The 6,393-nt window shown below is 35.9% G+C and overlaps 1 protein-coding gene across 2 annotated transcripts in view; it reads left to right on the top strand.

The window, feature by feature from the left end:
• The first annotated feature begins 267 nt into the window (after window positions 1-267).
• Window positions 268-6,393, top strand: part of LOC106461629 (E3 ubiquitin-protein ligase TRIM9-like) — a 52,377-nt gene continuing 46,251 nt past the window's right edge. Inside the window, exons 1-2 of one of the 2 annotated variants that reach the window (XM_022388638.1) lie at window positions 268-704; window positions 1,289-1,384. The gene's annotated coding sequence lies outside the window, so the exon portion shown is untranslated. Of the gene's footprint in view, window positions 705-763; window positions 827-1,288; window positions 1,385-6,393 lie in introns of those variants that run through there. The other variant, XM_022388639.1, reaches the window with a different exon arrangement.

Raw genomic sequence — 6,393 nt, 5'->3', positions numbered from 1 at the left:
AACCAAGAAACTTTCTGTTTTGTGTTGTAATGTATTGAAAATCTGTACATGCCTAGTAGGCATATATAGCATATTTTCGTACGTTTCCTGGGTATTCTAGGCAGTGTAAGTTGTAGTTAATGACATTTCAATATCGAGTAAGGGTTCTACGAACATCAAGAGCAGACTGTTTCCAATACCTTAAAGCGTCTGGAGTCACTAGACAGAATGTTGCGGTCTCATAGCAATATCCCATACATACTCTTTGAGATAAAGTACTGTGAGCACGTAGGCCACCCCAGTCGATCAAATCCCTTCTTCTCCAAGAATGGTGTTGACTAGGTTAGTACGTGTGGACAAACATTATCACCATTAGGCTGAAATCGGAAACATTTCAACCAGTAAACGTGTAGCGTACTATTCTACCTAAGCCTGTTTTCTGGTAGAATGGTGAAGTGCGACTAATGTATAGAACAGAATGTTTCACCACAGGAAGTGTTCTTATCACTGTTGAATGTACGATATCTTGTTCTCGGAATGCGTCTCATTGGGTATGTGACACACAGACTGACCATTTGAAGTATGTTTCTAAATAACTGTACACTTACACGCCATGAAGTTGTGGTTATGAACATCAAGTACAGTACAATTACAACAGAATCGACGAATAGCGACGTTGTGGATGATGCGTGTCTTGTTCAGCGTCTGAGAAACTGCATCATTAGGTTAGAAGCTGTTTCACATTCAACTAACTATATTTAGAGACAATGATAGCCAATTTACAACAGTCAATTGTGATTGATCGGGGTTCTTTCGTCTGATAGTTTTCAGCACGAATGAACTATCCGTATGTATCTTTTGAGATCTAGCCATGTCTCATGAACACCTTGGACCAATGTAACTCTGTGTATTATAAAACTCACAATATTATTGTATGTACCTTAGGCTAAATGACCAGTCATTTGCGTTTCAAGTCACATGATTGGTCATCAGATATCTGATTTTCATAACACTGATCTGGAGGAGAGGAGGGAGTGATTAATATTATTTTATAACTGTTTTTGCCTAGTTACTGTTACAGTGTTAACACTTAAAAATTAAAATTTAGTGGATTTACCGTTATATAGCAACAAAAACAAGTTAGTTACGTAAGATATGCATTTCCTTTGACTCTGCTCATGGTTATAAACTGATTATGAGTAGTTAGCTAAACATACATACAACTACACAGTGGAGGAAAACAAGGTAATAATATAGATCTGATAAAAGCATCATTGTACTGTAGTTATTCGATGTGTTGTTTTTACAGACGGAGCTGTCCCACAATCTTCACTCACTATCGGAGAAAGCAAAGGAAGCGACAGATTTTATACAACATATCAAAAGTGCGCCCGAAAAAGTTTTGGTACGTAATTATTTTATAATACTTGTAGCTGTTACGTCTGCAGGAAAGCATTAGGGAACTCTTAGAATTTACGTTAAATTTTAATAAAAGAAAGATATCCGTAAGGCGTTTGTACTGTGGTTATATAAAAATGTAGTTTTTGAAAATAAAAGTTGCTATCAGTGACGGCTGAAACTTTCTGAAAGAATAAAAATATAGAAATGGGTAGTTTGGACTAAAGAAGTGTCATGCGATACAGAAAGTGGACCATTTATATATATATATCCTTTTGAAATTAAGACTCGTATAATATTAAAATGTAAACTATAAACTATATTTTAATGAATTTTATTTATATGCCTTGATAGTAAAGTAGTTTAATTAAATTTCGAATGTAACTCTGTAAAAGGTCGTGACATGCGCACTTTGACCTTCCTGTAACAAGAGAATTTCAGAAACTTTTAGAGTTGTACTGTATATAAGGGACAGTTGAAATTTTTAAAATGTTGAATAGGTACGTAGTTGAGTTATTATTTTACAAGTTGGTAATTATATAGAATTTATTTTTTAAAGTAAGAAAAAAGGCTAGAGCATGAATTAACCCCGCGATCTTGGAATTGCAAGATGCACATGCGCCAAGCACTGAAGTAGTTAACAAGTGTCGAACTTTCATAGTAACTGCTTTGTTGAAAATGTTAAGGTAAATGCTCAGTTGCATACGTAGCCTACTTTATTTGTTTTAAAATTTCAATCGCTGCCAATAGATGGCAATAAATGTCAGTATATAGCCAACACTATGCGTCCCTATATGCTATTACAAACCTAATGTTAACATTAGATATTTTATCTCCACAACTGTAAAAGCCTGTTATCAAAATATATAAGTAAAGAACTTATTATTACATTTGCGCGATTGAGACCAATTTTTACTTAATTACTAAAAGAAAGTGGTGAGTAAGAACTCAATAACACAACCAGATTTTTTTAAGGAGAGGGCATACTTTCAATCCATCATTTCCTAAGAGATATATTATAGTTGATAAATGTCGTCCGTGTTTGTTTGTTTTTGAATTTCGCGCAAAGCTACACGAGGGCTATCTGCGCTAGCCGTCCCTAATTTAGCAGTGTAAGTCTAGAGGGAAGGCAGCTAGTCATCACCACCCACCGCCAACTCTTGGGCTACTCTTTTACCAACGAATAGTTGGATTTACCGTCACATTATAACGCCCCCACGGCTGAAAGGACGAGCATGTTTGGTGTGGCAGGGATTCGAACCCGCGACCCTCAGATTGCGAGTCGAGTGCCTTAACCACCTGGCCATGCCGGGCCCTTGCCGTGTTTGTTACACTGGTTACTCATCGAATAACACAAACAAGTGTGTTCCTCATTGTTTTAGACTAATTCAGATAAGAGATAAGTATTCAGCTATCTTAATATGGGTTTTCCTTCTGTATATATATTTTCTGCACAAATTTTAAAAGTTTAGGACTAAAGGAAGAACTCGAGTTCCCAAGTTCTTCCACGCGTCACAAAGTTCAATTATATTGATTTCTAAATTTTTACTTGAAAGAGTATGAACACGTGTATTTCACGTGCATGTGTAGACTGCATTATTTGATTGTTTGTTGAATTTCGCGCAAAGCTTCTTGATGGCTATGTGCGCTAGCCGTCTCTAATTTTGAAGGGACAGAATAAAAGAAAGACAGCTGGTCAACACCACCCACTGCATAATAACTATGAACTAGTTTTATTCTACATTTCGACTAATTTACCGAGAACTGTATGGCTATTATGGAGGAAACCCTAGTCGAGTGGATTCGCCAGGATGGAACCCCTGCCACTACCAGTACAAAAACAGTGAGGTTGGTTGTTTTGAATTTCGCGCAAAGCTACACGAGTGTAAGACTAGGGGGAAGGCAGCTAGTCATCACTACCCACCGCCAACTCTTGGGCTGCTCTTTTTACCAACGAATAGTGGAATTGACCGTCACTTTATAACGCGCCTACGACTGAAAGGGCAAGCATGTTTGATGTGACGGAGATTCGAACCCGCGACCCGCAGATTGCGAGTCGAGCGTCCTAACCACCTGTCCATGCCGGTCCGTCTTTCTCAGGGCCGCCATGAAGATGGTAGCATATTAGCAGCCAAAACGTAGGATAAAACAAGTTAGTAATTATTGTGTACTTATATATATTAGTTACTAATTAATAATCAGACTGAGGTGAGCATACAGGTTATTGGCCATGACAGTGGTAATGTAAGTCACCAGACAACTGAACCCACTGAAGAATGTATCTAAGTCAATGATCACAAAAAAGAAAGAGAGAAAACGAGCCTTTGTAAATTTTCGTGGCATTGCTGCATGAAGGAATATTCAGGGTGCACCGCCAAGTGGTTGTCCACTTCTTTAAAAGAACATACTTCGAAAAAACTTGGAATGCATTTAGTATCGCTTATCTCGTCCTCAAAGAACGTGTTTTTGTCATAAGGCTGACAGTTTCAGCCAGAAATGTAGTCAAGATCGAGATCAATATATTTTTTATGCATTGAACTTTATAATTTAAATGACAATTTTGAACATAACCGAGAACAACAATAATAATAATAAATTTAGTTTTTGAATTTTCGGTCACATAAAATATATATTGATCTCGATCTTAGTCTCGACAGACTCGGTCTTAATATCGTCTTGACTACATCTTTGACTTCAGCGTAGTTAGTGGTGTTGAGGATGAACATCAACTAAGATATAGTGATCACTAATCTGAAGTTCTGTCAAAGCAAGAATAATTCAGCTTTATCACCTTTCGTTCTTTTGTTGTCTTTTTTTTTTTCTAATCTAGAGTGAGAAAAACCGAGTTATACTATTGGATAGTTTCTTTATAAGTTCTTATTACTAATCAGTACAGAACATTCTAAACATTTAAAGGAAATACTTTACAATGAGATATATCTTTACGTTTGCTTTATTGTTTTCATACTAGTTTTTATGCTACCGAACAAATAAATAAAAATACATGATAGAAGATTTCACCACATTATGTAAACACAACATACTATATTGTAAATTATATATAAGATAGCATCCTCTAGTGAGAGTTAACTGTAATGTAATCTCAGAAAAAACATAAACTTAATTTTCTATCTGCATATTTCACTGGAAATATGATTATTCTATGTTTTTTTTAATTCATCTTTTTTTTTTTTAGCTGTGACGAGTAAATGTTAAAGGTCTACTGATTGAATTGCCAACATCTTAAAATACAGTTGATTACAGGATTTTCTAGGACAAACCGATATAATGATACACAGAGCACCGCGTGTTTCTCACTCTCCCTTAGGCGAGAAGGCTCGATTACTCAATCTGCGCCTGAAAACTAGTATCGAACTATATAACTCTTGGAAGGAATCTAAAATGAGCGACGCTAACCTCACTACTTCTTTTTTTTTTTTTTTTTGATAGCTCAAAGCGTTAAAAAGAAAGTGAATAGGGATGAAAAACAAACTATTCTTGTTTTATTGCCATCCAGATCCAAGGATAACAGATAGTTTGTTCAGTCTTTTGAAGACAAGAAGACCAATACAACTATTATATAAATGTTTTACTTAGATATCATAATTTATTTCGAGCATGTAAAGAATAAGAAATTGGACTGCAACGATGAATTCTTTAATCCAGAAAGTCTGTTTAGTACACTCCGCCACCACACTTGCTTCCTGTTTATTTGTGAAGTTTAGTGAAGAGTAGTTTACAGTTATAGTTTTAAGTGTATCATTATATATTAGAGACTATTCTGTTTCCGGTTCATCTTTTTTTACGTTTACTTTGTATCATTTGCTGCGTTTAGATGCATTCTTTAATAGGTGCTTGTGCAAGTGAAGAATTTGTTTTACAGCACGCACTAGGTATTCCATTAACAGGAAGTAAATAATTTGCCACACACATATACGTATGTATGCGCGTGTAGAAGGCTCTTGATCACGACGTGAATTGTAGCGGTGTCGCTATGAGATATTATCATGCACACTGAGTTCTAACATGTAAGGAGAGTACCTCCCGTAACAAGAGGTTGGCCAGTGTATTTCAGAGATAATTCGAATTATGACCTGACTAAATTGAGGCAAGAGAGTGGGCACAAGGTTCGCAATGAAATAAAATCATTATATATATATTTATTTAACACGAGACTAACATCTTTTTGAATAACGGGTGCACCAAGACTCGAGACTTTAGCACTTATTTCTCTAAGTGTTAAGAAGATCTTTGCCAGAAGAAGTTCTATATGAGAGAATCATCCAGTACATGGTTATTGAAATAAAGTCAAATCTCCCAGAGTGCATTTGTCACCCACTTCATCTAGTCCTCTCGTTATCAATAATAGAGAAGACAGTATCTTCAGATATTTTTGAACCTCCAAACGACCGATTTCACTGGAGAACACATTGGCACTAGAGTCCATTCAAGCCGTCTCCAACCACATTAGCACTAGTTTAACGAACTCTCCATCGACAGTTCTGTGGAAAAGTCCAGAAATACCAAAAGAGGACAATGGGTGACTGCACACAAAAACAGGACAACCACTTTTTTCTTCTTCTAAAGACGGTTATCTGCATGTTGCACATTCAATGTGTGATGTATATTAGTGTAAAACAAATTTCACTTTTTGGTGAATAAGAAGTGCTCACCTTATTAAACTAAAACAACAACACCTGATGTGTTAATATAGTAAAATTATACAAAGCATTTCAGCCAAACAAGTATCTGAAGAATATTTCAGTCGTAGTTAATAGGAACGTTTGGCAAGATTTTTAATAGTATGTTCAGTTTTAAAGTACGATAACAATTACTGATAACCGTTAATAGATTTAGGGTACAGTGACATTCTAAACAACGTCCTTCACAGACTGTACAATAATTACAACAAAACAACAACAACAATTTTTATGTTTCAAAAAACAATGGCCCGGCATGGCCAGGTGGTTAGGGAGCTCGACTCGCAATCTCTGACTCAGTTAAATTTTAAAATTT

This window comes from Limulus polyphemus, unplaced genomic scaffold, assembly GCF_000517525.1.
Source record: "Limulus polyphemus unplaced genomic scaffold, Limulus_polyphemus-2.1.2 Scaffold1001, whole genome shotgun sequence".
In the NCBI taxonomy this organism is placed as follows: Eukaryota; Metazoa; Arthropoda; class Merostomata; order Xiphosura; family Limulidae; genus Limulus; species Limulus polyphemus.
This window is presented reverse-complemented; position numbering and strand designations above follow the sequence as displayed.